Here is a 16,645-nt window from a genome sequence, read left to right as displayed (position 1 = left end):
CCTCCAATGATTTATGAGCTAGATAGGTAGGTCAAAGTGGTTGGAAAAAGAAAGGCACTGAGAAAGGAGGGAACTGACTCTTCCAACACCACACAAACCAGCGAAGGAAACATAACACGTCCCCGCTGAGAACCATACAGTGCCTTCGAGCACCGAAACTGGCAGCATTTCCCCCTTCCCCTCCAGCTGCCAGTCATAATAATAGCTACTCATCTGTACTTGCAAGATAAATCCCTTGTGCATTAGCGACCAAAGGGCTCTGACAAGTTCTAGATAACGTACACCAAATAGCCCAAGTGCAAAGGGAGACAATTTCCTGCCTCTACTCACAGAGCTACAGCGTCCTCAGATCCCCACTGTGTCGTGGGCATCGGGTGGATCAGGGTAACAGCGGCCAACCCCCGGCCTCTGCTTTTCTGTTCTGCACTCAGTCACACGTCATCCCAAGTTTCCATTTATAAGCACTTTATATGGAGGCAATAAACTATTCACAGATGTTATAAACATTTTACAGGTCAGGGTACTACACATGCTAGGGTTAACAATTATTTACTAAAACAGCTATTAATCATTTACAAAACGTCTATGAATTGAAACTTGGCATAATTCATTACGATGTATAATGGCTGTTATCTTCATGGCCACACTGGAGATCGGTCCAAGGATCTCTGCAGCTCAAAGATTAACCCTACTTGTAAGGCAGAAACAAAGATTCCCCACAAGAACCGTGCCGGGCTCACACCTACCACGAGCTGGAGTCACCAAACTGCAGCCCCCAGTGGGGCATTAGCTCTGACTCCTTATTGAACGAACCAGAGCATTGCTTCTCCAAGAACATATCCAATTTCTTAGGCCTGATCTTTCATTATCTCCAGTTGGTGTGATCAAAACAAGACAGCTACTCACCACTAATTTGTACAGACATAAATGACTGCACTGAAACGCACGGAATAAAGACAGGGATATGTTAAGACCCGAGTTTCGGGCATGCTCTTACAATTGGTGCTTTCCTTGATGAACATCCGAGAGCATTTCCTGCCCACTTTGGGAGGATACAAAGGAATAGCTTCATTCCTTTGGGACTTTTAGGGGTGAGAGTAAGAAAGTCACACATGAACTGGACCTACTCAACGTACTGGTACCTTCAGACACCTCAGAGACCATGAGTGATACCTTTTAAAGCCAGGGTACAAAAAGAGATGCGTTATCATCTCTTTTCAGCCAATGCTATTTATCTGTCTGAGACTTGTGTCCCAACCAGCCCTGAAAAAAAAGGTACCCTACCCAGGGAAATGGTTATGAAAGCATAGATTCTCCTCCCTTTTTAGCAAAGACCTGTTTTTATCTTTTGCACACAGCTGAAATTCTGGGGAGCCAAAGCCCTAAGCTATCTTGCAGAAATCACCAAGGCCTGGTTTTGTCTCAGTGTCACAGGTCATGACCTACAACCATAGCCAATGTTCCAGGGCTTTTTTTCTCTTCCCCTTGTCTTCCCCAAAGCAACCTCAGTTGGAAATTGGAAAAGTCCTGCAGCCAAACTTTCCCCTTGGGGGGCTAAACATCTGTCACCTCTGTAAGCACACCCACTGTAGGAACTGCACAGCTGTTGGTCACCCGTCAATCTCAGCTACATCAGTGATTAGAGAGCTGCTGAGCAGTTCAGGTTGGAGGGCAGGAGAACAGGTGACCTACTGTTCCTTCCCCTAAATCCATGCCTCGACTGCCAACTGCGCAGGCGGTGCTTGCAGGAGGCGTTGGTGTCCTCTCTGCATTTCTACACCCCAAGAGAATCACAAAGTATAAAATGTCTCTGTACTTTGAAAGCAACATTACTTGGTCCTGGCTGCAGCCTGCCTGTTGATAAGGTTTTTCTGTGGATTTTTGTTGCTCAGTGTGAATTCAAATCAAGTGCGTTTCTGCCATATTTCAGTTAACCACTGTATCCATTACAGAAGTGGTCTTCTTGCATTAAATCTGATTTAGCTGGAGTTTACAATTCAGTGCATCTGTGCAACAGTGCTTTCTTCAGCACAACTGTTTCCTTTGCCAATATTTTTCATGCTTCAGAACTCCTTGTGTATTACCAGGAAAAACTGATACTTCCTCTTCCAACAATACCACTTACAATAGGCGCTTACATTTCACATTTATCTATGCAACATCAGAACCTATTTCCATCTTGACAATTACATCCTTTCTGTTCCTGTACAGACGCATACTTACATGACTAGCCAGCCAACCTCGAGCTCTAATCTGAGGAAATGTTTAGGCATATCCTTAACAAAGCACAAGAGTAACCGTGTTACCTCTAAACGGGGCTGCTCACGTACTTAAGCATGTGCTTAAACGCTTTCCTGAATGGAGACTGTGTTAGCCTACAGGACACACCAGTCTGTTAACGTAACTCTGGAGATACAAGAATAGTGTCCAGGCTGCATTTGTGCAGTCTGATAAGTGCTAATCTGATAAAGACTTAACCACCCAGGCTATATGCGTCAATGAAGACAGTGTAGCGAGTGGATATTATAAGGATACTGCTTATCTGTCCAAGAACAAATGAAAATTCGTTCAAAGAACTTGGTACTTTGGAGATAAAAGCTGAAGAGGTCTTGTAGGGTGGACACTAGGAGATGAGGTTATCAGAAAAACAGGCAGGCTTAAAAACACCCTGCTTCTTTATCTTTTAATTGCCACTATAATAAAGTCACAGACCTTCAAAAGATGTACAGGTGTCTCATTCCAATTTACATAATTGAACAGTAAAGAACTTAAGAGTCTCTGAGAATCTGGATCCTAGTGGCACTGATTTTAAAGTGCAATCAAATTTATTATAAATGACCAGTGCTTGAAACAACCCTTTTCTTTTTTAAGTCTGCATTACAGCTGAGTGGGAATACAATGCGTCCATTTTCTGTATCTCACTAGCTTGTAATTCTCTGTGTTCTGACACAGGACTTCCTCTCAAAGCCTTAAGAGATCTGATCTGATAACGACTGCTTCTAAAGACCTCGTAATAACATACACACTTCTATGTACATACATAACAATCAAATATAATTATTATCTGGTGCTGAAACTCCTTTCTGTGCTGATTCCTAGTTTACAGTCTTGTTCACAAAAATGTATTTTAAGTCTTCTTTTCTCAGTTTCACTGTTTTCCAGATCACGTTTCAGGCTTTTTTTTTCCACCCCAGTATCCCCTAGTTTCACTGACAGATATGAAAAGTCTGTATGTACTTCTGCTTCTCTGATAAAATGTCAGTTTCAAGAAGGACCCAAGTTTGGAGGGGCACAAAAATTAAGCCATCTTTGTTCCCTCACCATATGATGAATACCCACGTTTCTCCTGCTGACTCAAGGGCAGCTACAGGGACCCAATGCTTTCAAAAATAATGCTCAAGGTCTCTCTAAATTAAGCTACTGATGATTAGTTCTGAAATTTTAAACAAAAATATTTCCCTTCTCAGATGTGTCAGTGCTAGAGGAAATTTAAATTAACTGTTTCTTCTTCCTGTATCTTGAAAATTTGTCTGTAATAAAGTCCAAGCCATACAGAAAGGCTGCATTCTCACCTAGTGAAATAGGCATGGGTCAGTTTCATTTCCCCAACACTGAAATGCTTAAATTCCCTGCTTTACAGAAGATTGTAACTCTGAGCTAGACTCAGAGGTTTCAGTTCTCAGGGGGTTTGTTTCCCACAGCTGCTCTTCAGCCAAGCTGTGAACGAAGCTGAAAATTCATTTGAAAAACCCTCTATGGTTTCTCATGCTTTCACAATTACATTATAGCTCTTTCCTCAACATTTACCACCCCCTGCAGGGAATTCCCCCAACACATGGGTAAAATTTACCAGGAAGGCTTATAAACCTTGATAAGCATTTCATCTCAAACAATGCAAAAACTTGGTTTCAAATAAATCTGGGAAATTGTCTTTTATGAGCGCTGTGATTTTGCTGTGGCTGCTTGGATGTTTGAAGTTCTGTTCTGGGGGCTGGACTCGGAGCCCACTAAAGCAACTGGAAGGCCCTGCATTGAAGTTCATGGGCTCTGAATTTTCAAACTGGTAATGCCTCGCACTTTGCCTGTGACTCAGTAGGAAAGTCCTCTGTGAGCCAGGGTTGAGGACAACTACCCTCTCGCTGATCAGAAGTCGCGTTTGTGGCTGGGTACTGGTGGCCTCAGACGAAATGTCAGATGAGCCATCCTGCCAAGGCTGAAGTCTATCAGATAAGAGCAGAGCTTGCAGGACTCAGTGCAATAGTGTCAGACCTAGCTCTTTACCAACTTTATTTCTATTAGTCCTCAAGTGACCACTGAGGTCACAGCATTTGCACATGGGAGTAACAGTCCCCATGGAAAACAGTAAACTGGCATCTGCTTGATGTCTTGTTTTAAAGGAGCTGCAAGGCTGCTCGTGCTCAGGGAGGAAAATCTCTGCAAGCACGCAGCTCCTGGCAGTAAAGCGTTTATTTCTTTCACGTCTCAATTCCACTTTCCAGCCTGGCCCTATTGCTGGTACATCATACACTCTAAATGCCCAGACACTCTCATTCACCAGCATCACCCAGGCCCATTTACGAGCACTTCGTTGACAGTTGTTTAAGATCCTGCCAGAAACTAACAGGGAGTCAACCCCCGAATTCCCTCCCTGGAAGCCAAAGATGGAAACACTTATTTTTAATTCATATTGGCAAATCAAATGAATTTCAAATTACTCAGAATTTGTAAACACAGTTTTGATCATCATCATCATCATCTTGGCAGGGATTTATAATCAAGGTAATAAATTTAAACAAATGGAAAACGAAGAGCCACAGTTTCTGATGACCACGCTCAAAAAGATGCCTGCAGTCTGTCATTATCCTGTAGTTGTTTCATGCATTCACTTTCACATATGCCTGAATTTACTTTCACCACTATCCTGCCTTTACTGGATCCTCAAACGAACAGAAGAGTGAACCTAAGACACTACTTTGGTTGGATTACCGCTCCAAACTGTAGTATTTTGGTGTGGGAACTTCCTACTGCATATGAATGTTGCTCTAAAGTACATCTTTGATCTGTCTTTACAGCCACTATAACATAATTATTTTTTTCAAAAGCGTATTCCTTATTCACACACCCTGCTGCATGAAGTTCATGCCCACGAACAGCATTTTCAATCACCATAAATACTTCTGTCTGATCAAAGGAAATTTCTGAACACAGAATCAGCTACAATGACACCCGCTGGAGCAAAATTTAAAATAAACATGTAAACAACCTCCTGAGATATGTTCAGCGGCACTATCACATCCTTCAAAAAGATGACATGAGAAGAAAAAAAAATAAGGGAAGGGGGAAGAGGGAGGCTAGCCAGATTTTATCTTAGTGTAACAGATACTTACACTAGTAAATTAAACATGTGGGAATGTTCCCAAACACTAAGGGCAGCTGACAGGGAATGGCTTGTGTCTACATGAGAAAACTAAAGTTCGTACGTTTCTGACACCGGGTGTCTGCGTATAAACTGCTTTTTGAGAACGGTCTCCCACTCCAAGCCATACCTGGGAACCATTTAGAAAAACACTAGCTGGCACGAGCCAGAATTCTGCCCAGAAACATTTCAGCACTTCGGCAGTATGGTATCGTGTTCCACAGTTGAAGAACATTCCTGGGAACATTCCCAGGCATCCCTGATTTTACTAGCATGGAAGCAGCCTAAGATTTCCAGATGCTTACTAGAATAAAGCTTTGCTACTTGGACAGTATCTTCTGAACGGAGAACCCTTGCAAAATAAAAAATATAGGCTTATTTATGACAGAAATGACTATTACAGTAACAATACCGCCTAAAAGGGATTCCTGGTCCAGTTCGGAATGAGCACCATTCCACACTTGCCAGAAAGCTCTGTGTTCATTAGGCCTCTGTTGTACACCCTCACGCTGCTGTTAGCCTGGCACAAACAACGACAACCCCACCAGTTAAGGAAGACAGCTTGTAGATTGAACACAAACACCTCTGGAAGAAGATTTTAACTCTGGAATTAAAAAAGGGATCTCAAAGCATGAACTAATACCACGTATAATGAGAAATGTTACAAAGTGCTTTTGCTAGTGAAAGCACAAACACAGCAGTGCTTCCTGCCCACAAACTCTGAGGCTTCCCTTTTCTTCCTCTTCACCTCTTTCACCCTCTTTGTCTCTTTTGATCAGTACACCAAAGCTGTAATTCTAACACAGAGAGACAAACCAATCCTAGCTGCCGTGCAGTTACATCTTAGTGCTGCAACAGAAAAGTTCTGCAAAGAGAACACAAGGAATCACTAGGAAAGGAAAACAGAGCACTCTGTAAGTCTTTGACCATGCCCACTCTCGTCCGTCTGTCCACACACTCCTCATTTAAAAGAAAAAGACAATAGTAGGACTGGAAAAGGTACACAAAATGGAGCAGAGGTGGTTAAAGACACTGAACAATTTCTATGCAGTAAACAGTGAAGTAAACTGGAAGTCCTTGCCACAGCATACTGTGGATACTAAAATTCAAAAAGCAACTGGACAAACAGAAGAATCAGAGAATGGGTTGGCAGGGACCTTAAAGCCCACCTTGTTCCAACCCCTGCCATGGGCACACCACCTCCCACCAGCCCAGGCTGTCCCCAGCCCCATCCAGCCTGGCCTTGTGCACTCAGCTTCTCTGGGCAGCCTGGGCCAGGGCCTCACTGCCCTCATAGTACAGAATTTCTTCCTTACATCGAATCTAAATCCCCGCTCTTTTAGTATGAAGCCACTCCCCTTGTCCTATCACTGCACTCCCTGACAGTCCCTCCCCAGCTCTCCTGCAGCCCCCTTTAGGTGCTGGAAGGCCTCCGTAAGGTCTCCCTGGAGCCTTCTCTGCTCCAGGCTGAACAAGCCCAGCTCCCTCAGCCTGTCTTTGTAGCAGAGAAGTAGCATCAAGAAATACTACATAAAAGCAGCGGTTTCGGCTCAACACCTTGAAACGTGGGGTCTATACCGGGTGAGTAGCACCAGATGTTTGGTCTGTTCTCCTGCTCCTCCCTGGGCACACGACACTGGCGATTCTCTGAGGCAGGATGTTAGGCTAGCCAAACCTTTTGCCTGACCCAGTATAGCTGCTCTTACCTGGATTTAATTGAGCTAGCATGGAGAACGATGCTGGTAAGGATCTCGTACCACAGCCTTCCACATCCTGGGTGGTTCCCCCTCACGGCGGGTCCGTAGGCTGGCTCCTGCTATGCCGCCCTTGCTGTTAATCTCGATCTGCTAGAACAGAGCTGTTTGATGCTTGCATATCTGTGCTACAAGCGCAACTTACTTCTGATGGGCAGGCATATCCAGATTGCACAATATTTTACATACTTCCAATAGCTTTCGCCACAGCCTGGTAAGGGAGAGACATTTTATCATTCACTTTACAGCAGAAAACTAAGGAGGCTTTCCTTTTTTATTTTTTTTTATATTCCCAATACAGAGTGTGGTTAACAGATAATACATTTGAAACTTTGAAAAAAGCACTGTCAGAGAAATGCGTTTAGAATACAGTCCTCTGAAACATCCTCCCATAACCTATTTGCCACTGGTGTGGCACAGCTGAGTTTTCTGTTTGTATAGGAGGACCATGGTGATTTGTATTACAAAAAAGCTATTCAAGATTACACAATTTCAGTTAAAATGATGAGGCACTGGGTGAAATTAAGCAGATGCACATCTAGCTGGGGGATCAGTATCTAAAACTATCAGGGCTTAAAAGCAGATGTCAACTGTTATTTGAACACACCTAACTATAAAATCCTGATCTTGGATGGGCTCTCTCTGGATTTTCACAATGACAGCAGATTTGACCAAAATTTGCACACTGAACAAATTATTTATTCACATTGCAACACACTGCTTTGGTGTTTCTTGTTTGTTTTTTAGAACAGAAAAATGCACAAGAAGCCCCTTCCTGCAAACAGGGCTGGTTATCCTGCAGTTCTTCCTATGTGCCTTTTAATTGATGGGTGCCGCATCTCCCTACCCCGTGAGCTAAGCCAGTTAATCAGGCAGGCCCCCCTTCACCCATGACAGTGCACGTTGATAGGACTCTTGTTAAAGGACAGAAGTTAACACATTTTACTAGTTTTCTGTCCAGAAAGCACTCCGTTTTTTTGAAGAGATATCAGTTTAGCTAATCACTTAAGCCTCACGTTTGAAAACAAGGAAGCTTAGGTGCCAGAAATAGGCACATTTGCCAATTAAACAGAAAAAAAAAAGCAACCTCATCTAGTTGGTTGCTCTCCCTTTCAATGTGCTAGTTGAACAGGTTGCGTTTGTTTCAATTTTCATGCATAATGCACGTGTGATTTGTTATATTCAGTTTCCTACAGCACTGAGGTGAAGGGCAAAGGCACCACAATGTAAAGGTTTTCTTTCCTTCTGAAAACACTTTCCGTCATTGTCAAAGGAGAGCGTATGTATAAGAAACATCATTAAAAATGCACCATTTAAAAATCTGTAATTTTGAAAGCTCTAAAAGGTGGAATTGATGCTCGCAATACTAAATCAGAGTTTTTAGATAGTGTCTTTCTCCCAGAAGCCTTGGAGACACATGAAGTGTAACTTCACAGCTGTGTTAAATGACCTAAAATTAACACTGCCATCAGAGCTGGTGAACCCGGGCCAGGAACAAGAAGAACCTTTTCAGCAGTAACAGTCTTAGAGGGATCTTAAACTACTGACTGAACTGAGGATGGAGTCAAGAAAATGCCTTGACAGATGTCACAAAATAAATCAATGGCCAATCCTGCCACATCAAAGTTTCTTCAGCCCGGTCCAGCATTCCCTCAACTAATTCATGTAGGAAAGCATTGCCAACTTCGAGTTATTCAAAATCTTTAGACTGTGAAACACCTTCTGTGTAGAAAAATATTTTAAAATGGCTTAAAAATCTTGAAAGTTATTTGAAACAAAAAAATGGCATTTTCATTTGCTTTCTTTGCTTTCCAGTTCCTGGTATACTTGCATTTTCACGAGTTTTGTTTTTCCCCCTCTAGCCTCAGAAGCCGTAGAAACTCAGCGTTTTGAACAGGAAAGCTAATAGCCCTGTGCCACGACTCTAGATGGGCTTGAAGAAAATTCCCAAGTGTCACAATGTTAAAAATCAAAAAGCTGGCAAAATACCTCAGATCTGAAGAGGTGAAGAAATATGAGTGGCACTAGACGGACTTGAACAGCTGTACATATTTCATCCCAAGATTTTAAATTTTCTGTCAAAATATTACAGTGAAAAACTAACATTCTCCATGGAAAGCAGATATTTTTGGTGAAAATGCTATTTTATCAAAACTCCACTTTCCATTAAACACAGTTTTGACAGAAAATTTTCAGCTATCCTTATTCAGTGTTATGCTCTGTAGTTGAAAACGTTAGCAGTTTTTTTAGGCTGTCTGTACAACTGCAAAGATTTATAGGGTCTTGGCAAAGACGGATAACAGGAAAAATTCTGATTTAACCACTAGTCCCTTCATATTACACGTATTCCTGGAAATTATTTTTACTTACTTTTAATAGAATGGATGATAGTGACACAGCACAGCAATGCTACTTCAGCAAAGCAATTAATATTTTCTTTCTTTCTTTTTAAAAAATTCCTAAATAGTACTAACACAGCGTCTCTCCCCTACTAGCGAAGCATTGGAGACTTTCACTTTGGCTCAACAAACTAAGGGGTCATTGCTCACCTAGTCAGCTCCTGGTACCACTGGTCGGGGAGTTGAGTTTGGGAGTCCTGTAGGTGGAGTTTTGCCCCTTCCTCAAATCCTAAACAAAGGTATTCAGGGCAGGACCATGCAGACATGTCTGCTGGAATTACGCAGGCCTCCCTGGGCTGTGCTCTGAAAGCAGGCTGGCTGTTGCTGACCGGTTGTATCACATTACTGTTACGGCTCAGTTTGAAGTAAAACTGGAAAAACAAAACAAAACAACACAACAATGATGACAAAAAGATCTGGAATCAGAGGGTGCAAATCAGAGGTATTTGGAAAATCAGAAACACATTTTTATAGAAAAGGAGAAAGAAGGCTAGAGAACTTTTGAGTAGCGTGTTTTACACAGCTCTTTTTTTTTTTTTTTTTTTAAAGATTTCCAAAATCTATTCACAAGGTGTCAGGACTCTGCAGCGTCCAACATTGCCTGCTAAACCTTCCCTAAACTAGAAAGTACTTGGGAACAAGGTAGATCTCCTTAGGAATGAGGTGAAAGAGAAGCCACCGCAATGACCAGCACCCAGTTTAGTGCTGGCCTTTGTCTCAGGTTGCACAGGGAAGATTCCCAGGCAGAGGCCCAGAGGACACTTCCATCCTTAGCACTCCTGGTGGGCCACTTCTGTTGCACAGGAACAGTGCTGGGATGTCAGCTGGGCTCAACTGAAGTTGGGGGGTGCATTCATAGCTGCTACGAACTAGGGAAGCATCGTTAGGGGCAGCGGAGTCATACGTGCTACAACCAGCTGAAAAGGTGACCTGCACTTTGCTGCCGATGTTAGAACGTGCATTTCTCATGCCGCTCCTTCCTCTTCATCCTCTGCTCAGATGAACTCACCCGGTCACTGTGGTTAGCAAAGGTACCCAAGCTTACCTCCAGTTACTGTGTGGCAGGGGCAGGCTACAAGAACCTTTTAACCTGACAGTTACTAATACAGCCAATCTGCAAGACAGGCATGTGCCAGCAAAAGTAAGGCACAAGCCATATACGTAACACTTTAGACCTAAAAAATACAACACCCCCACTCGTCCCCCAAGACTGAATGCAGAGCTCAGAAGAGGAATGTCTCCACATAATGTCACACTCCAAATAGATTAACTCAAAAATGATGCAAGGAAACAACTGCCTGTTTCCAAATCAGAGATGCATGCACACACACAGACACACGCAGACTTTTTGCTAATTGTCTCTATGGAACCCCTAAATATCCACTGACATTATTATAAATCCTTCCTTCCTGCAAGCCAGCATTCCCCAGCCCGTTCCATCTCTCACTTCCCCCACAAAAATGACAGACTGACTCTAATCTCCCACCTGCATAAATCTCCTACAGACAACCACAAATATTTTAGCTATGCTGATTTATGGAAGCACGAGCAAGACTAAACCAGGAGATATATCCTCCATGCACAATGACTGATGGCGTGCTGCAAATCTTTCCATTTAAAGCACTGTCACTTTTGCAGTTCCATAGAGAGAGAAAAAAGAGGAATAAAATAACACTCAATAATGCAACTTATGGCAGCTCCTAGAAAAAAAAAAAAGGCATTTGTGCAATCTGATTTCTTCCAAGTTTTCCTGCATAAAATCCTTGCTTCTAATTGAAGAAATTCTGCTTGAGAGAGAATGTGAAGACAGCTGCAGGACCCCCCAGCCTTTCTCCTCTACCCCCGACACCATCCATCCCATTTTCTGACTTTAACTGACTGTGGCAGCCTTGATTTACAGCCAGTGGGAAGTTGACTTTTTCACCAGTGCTGCCTGCTTTAGTACCTGTGGACTGAAAGCACGAATGATCCCCGAATTCAGAACAGTTAATGGCACTGATCTCCCCGAATTCAGTGGGCCACACTTTGAAGGGCACTGTGCACAGGAAACTCCCCTTGACCCCAGAGAATGCCCATCGTAGCTGGGCTTAGTTTGACAACACGATCAAGACCATCGAGTTTTCTTATGGCATGTAAGCAGAAAAGGCACAAACTGTCCAAAACAAGAGACCTGTCAGCATCTGGTTCAGCATCCCCATGCCGTGTAAGGGCCCCACAGAGGCAAAAGCTTTTTCAGAAGAGACTGAATTCATTTAGCTGCTCTGAGACAAGCTGTTTTAAGATGTTTCCCCTTTAGTGTTTTGCACAAGGCCATCAACAGGGACAAGTAGTGCTTGTCATAAAACGTTATTACTCTTCTGCTGAGTAACTGACACTTGCAGTTCCCAAGAAGTGGGCTGAGACCTGAAGTCTCAGAGCAAATAAAGGGGTTTCTGTATTCCCTGCTCCTCTGACACCCTTTTCCTAGCACTGTTTCCTCTTCTGCACCTTCCCTGTCGTGGGCTAAGTTCTCCCCGCTAGCTCGCTGAAAGCCACAACTTCACCTGTTGTCACATGCATGTTAGTGGTGTGTCAGCTGGACAGCTGCGTGCTTCTTGTTCTGCTGCAACTAACTGTCCAGTAAGGAAAACCTTACAGCAGGACCACTGATCGTACTCCTTTCAGTCAAGGGTGAAATTTAACTGACTCACCAACATGTTGCTGGGCACGAATCACCTGCGTTCTCTGACTCCAAGTTACTAGCTGGAGAGAAAAAAAAAAAAAAAAGAAAAAAAAAGAGGGATATTGGTTAAAAAGAAGAGCAATGGATATTTTATTTCTTTGGAATGGAAAGCAACACATGCATATCTGAAATGCAACGGTTGTTTCAGGGCCTGTTACATGGTCTACACGGTCTATTATATAGAATTTGGGACTAAATTTCCTCTCCAGGCACTGTGAATAATCACTTCCGTTCTTTAGGTCTTAACTTCCTCAATCAGTAAAATGGAAAAAATTATATATACCCTCCTTAGAAATGCGTGCAATGACAAACCTTTATGCAATAGCTAATTGTGCTGTATCATCAACAGAGAAAGAGACCAGCTGCCAAGTATCTTGGGACACATTCCCATCCGTATCGGTGACAAAGTTCCACATGCTTGCTTTAGGGTTCTCACCCAGTACCCAGTGGTGAAACTTTTCAATACCTGTTGTAAGGGGAAAATTTGTTTTCCCTTGCTATGCATAAATATGACACAAAACAGTGGCAGCATTTTTAATTGTTTCTGCCAGCTTGTAAATCCAACTCAAAGACGTGAAAACGAGGTCCTTATTTAAGAGGAAATGAAAAAATATCCCAGTGACAGACACTCCACTAAGGCCCAAGGATAGAACTACACCTGGATTTTCTGTTAAGTATCAATATTTAACATATATTAATTTTATATCCATATTTTGTTCTAAAAGTAACTTTATAAAGCGTTTGCAGATTTTCTTTGGGTCACCTGCTTGAAGTGGTAAAGTAATTCATGCGTTAAGCAGGATCTATTTAATATTATTTAATAGTATAAGAAGAGGTGGAAAAAAAGGTACTGAGGGTTTTGAGAAGTTTGGCAGGGGGAAAGAATGATCCCCATCATGAGTGCAGTACCCTGCCCTCCCAACTATCTTTTAGCATGAAGACCTTTTCGGTTCATGTCAGGCTGATAGCAAGAGACTTACAATTCTGACAGTTATTCCAGTTGGGTACAAAATACTAATTTCTCAAATCTGCTCAAAATGGCCTATGTTGGTAAACTGCGCTGTTGCAAATCAGGTGCCCGTGTAGGGGCATATGAGCACGATAAGGCTTAAATTGATGCTTCCAGGGTGATACTTTGTTCTCTGCATCTTAACATGCATCCTGTCTCTATGGCTGTACTGCGATTGCGTAGCTGGGCTAGAGGAAAGATCGATTCTACTAATGCAAAAAATTGAAGGCACAGTCTTTGACAAGCACAAATTGTAATTAATGTACTTGCTGTGAACTAGCTGCTGCCAGGAAAAAATGAATAGAATTTTGGCTTAAATAGCCTAGAAATCAAAGAACAGTTCCAAAGAGGTCTACATAAAAAGCCGTATGGTAGCAACTCAAAGGGAAAAATAGAAAGGTCTTAGCCAAACCATGAAACATCAAGGCAATGGAAAAAAGAAAAAAAATAATTTTTTATTGCTTTTTTATTTCTATTAGTCTTCTTTTGGACACATGGGCAATGATCTCAAATAATTGTACATAGCACTACTGAAGCCTTGGGTTATGTGTGAGCTCACACCCATACATGTCCGAAAAATAAAAAACAGTTCTACAAGAAGATTATCGCTATGTCAGAAACACACGTACGATGTATAAATAGACCTTGTGGTCAGGGTTCAGGACTGAGCCTGCCAGATACGACAGATAGAATATCACCTCCAGAATAATCCTAGTTTAAATTCTGTCCATTATTCGGAATGGATCTGAGCAATTTTTGCTAAAAGTTCTTGTATTGCCCCAAAAAAGATGCTTGAGATCAAACCTCGCGTGCCCACGTACATGTATACATAAGAAAAAGCTAAGGATCCAACTTATTAACTTAAAATGACTTCAACACAGAGTGTAATGCCAAAACATACAGTTGAAATTTCCCTCCATTTTAATTATGTCCTGTCTGCAGCTAAGATCATCATGCACATCCAGCCTCTTGGTACCTAAAGATCATTTTATCACCGATATATCGAAGACTAAATGCAGCTAATACGAGCTGCAGCATATAGGACCTGATCACTTAGCATATACAGTGTGAATGCGAACAATGCGCTCATAGTGAGGCTAATGTATTATTTAGCTGGTTAGATCACATTCCCACATGGTTCACAACTACAAATCATCAGCTCAAGACAGGCACTCCTAAAAAGAAGAAATTTTGCACTTTTGGGAAAAAGTTCGTAAGTAATTTTTAGAGAAGACAGCAACAGCTGCTGTTAGGTTTGCTGCAGTTTAGACAGGAATTCTTCAGTCGCACACAGTGGATTATTAGCTGGAATTTGAGCATACTGAATTATAAAACAATTCTAACATAGTATGGAGGAACAAAATTCTTGAAACATTTTTTCCAAAGAAAAGGGCAAAGTTGTTCCTGATGTAGCAACAGCACTGCACTATTTCATTGCTAGCAATTAATCATCTATATTTTTTCTGTTTAATTTGTTTAAATAACGATACTGTTGTTTACTAAAAGTAATATTGTTTTGAAAACAAGGTTTGTATGATGGCCAGAATGGAAAGTTTGCCACAAACATAGCTAAATGTTTACGGAAAAATCAGTAAATCGGAAAAACCAGGGGGCAGTGGCAGGTTCATGCTGGGAAGAAATTGTTGCTGCTCCAAACCCCCATGCCAGATCGTAGGACGCTGCTGTGAGGTCACCTGCACAGATTCACTACAGAACTCAAAGACACCAAGTGACCTATTTTACGCCCGGTAAGGAAACGAGATGCTAGGAATAGTGTCCACCAAAGTACCTGGTTACTGACTGCAGTGAGAGCTCTGTGTGGTCAGCAAAGCCCTCCCTAGCTCTGCCTGCATGGGGTCGTGCTGCAGACTTGCTAACACACGGCCAGGCTCACCTTGAACGCGTTGCCTGTTTATATGAGACACTTTGGAAGCACATAGAACCAGAGACAGATCACACCGGGATAAATGGATCAGGTCAGTTCCTATCTCAGACTGAAAAAGAAACTCCTTAATGAAAACTATTTAAACCAGAAATTAAACCGGGGGTATGTTTATACAATGAAATTGTGAACAGCAGTCAGAAAAGTTTCTGGAATTCTAGAAGGGATTTAAGTTCTGAATCAAGAGCCAGGAATTTCAAACTGGAGGCAGCAACTCTTGTGACTACTCAATTCTTTCTGACTGGTAACCCATTCACAAATAAGAAGGTGCACGTTTATGGTTCACTACCAAGAACGAGGACCAATTTTTAAATGAGCTCCAAATGACAATGCCATTGAGTTCTGAGGCAAAACCCACTTAGAGCTGCTTGACTGACAAATGAACTGCACCCTCAAAGAGGAACAAACAGGCCCCAGGAAAAGAACTTCTCTCTATTCCGACATTCTGCAATAAACTAAACACAAACAGTCCACTGCTCTGTTCTGCCCATCAAACTCTTTGAACACAAAACTCAGAGCCCAGATATGACAGCAGTCCCCATCTCAGTTCTTCTCGTTTCCTCCTGAAGGCTTCATGATCTCACTGCTAAATCATTGATCTTGGTTCTGTGCACAAAATGGGTACACACTGGCTGACCTCTTAGCGTACTTTTCTTATGCTGCTGGGTGCACTCCTTCTGACATCTAAGCATTTTTGACTTTGCCTTTCGAAATGACTTGTGTAATGGAAAGGCAGGGAATATTTTTTCATGAAAAGAAGAGGAAAATAGTGTTTGGAATGGCAGCTTTCTTACTCATTTTGAAATCTAAGAAGAAAGGTTCATGCATGAAAACAGCATACCATATTTTGCACTTGTAAGAAAAATTTTGACAAACTGAAGGATCTGTAACTTTACAACCTGGATTTTTACCCCCTGTGCAGGCACCAAGGACACTGCTGATACACTCCAGGTGTGGATTCTGCATGCCAAGAGAGACAGATCTGTAAGTATCAGCTGAGTCGGCATCTGCCTGCTCCTTCGCTGCAGGCTGCAGAATTGATGTTATAATAGGCAGACTTCAAAACTGAAAAGAACGTTCCTTTAAACACGAGGGTCAGATGGTTCTGATCAAAAGAAAATAAATCAGAAAAGCAAACAAATGTACTCAGTAAGCCAAGTTTCACTATGAAAGACAAGAGGGTCTTCTTTTTTTATTTTTGTTTTGCCTGTTCTTGCCCTTATTATACTTTAAGTAATGGTTTTGGGAAGGAAACTTTAATACATCCCATAAGAAAGCCATAGCCAACCTACAGAGTATGTTAACCAGAGGGAGGGGTAAACTACTCTGGATATTCTAATGAATTAAATTATTTAATAACACCAGCTAATATTGCTAATTTATAAAATCTTTCATGATCTTTA

General features: G+C 42.0%; 1 long non-coding RNA gene across 8 annotated transcripts in view; it reads right to left on the bottom strand.

The window, feature by feature from the left end:
- LOC121058280 overlaps nt 1–16,645 on the bottom strand; it is a 146,528-nt gene that overhangs the window by 14,216 nt on the left and 115,667 nt on the right. For 7 of the 8 annotated variants that reach the window (XR_005814141.1, XR_005814142.1, XR_005814143.1 and 4 more), the window contains 3 exons: nt 12,260–12,311; nt 9,720–9,940; nt 7,123–7,381 (listed from right to left, as the gene is read on the bottom strand). This is a non-coding gene — a long non-coding RNA (uncharacterized LOC121058280). The remainder of the gene's footprint in view (nt 1–7,122; nt 7,382–9,719; nt 9,941–12,259; nt 12,312–16,645) is intronic. The other variant, XR_005814146.1, reaches the window with a different exon arrangement.

Source organism: Cygnus olor, chromosome 21 (genome assembly GCF_009769625.2).
Source record: "Cygnus olor isolate bCygOlo1 chromosome 21, bCygOlo1.pri.v2, whole genome shotgun sequence".
Taxonomy (NCBI): domain Eukaryota; kingdom Metazoa; phylum Chordata; class Aves; order Anseriformes; family Anatidae; genus Cygnus; species Cygnus olor.
This window is presented reverse-complemented; position numbering and strand designations above follow the sequence as displayed.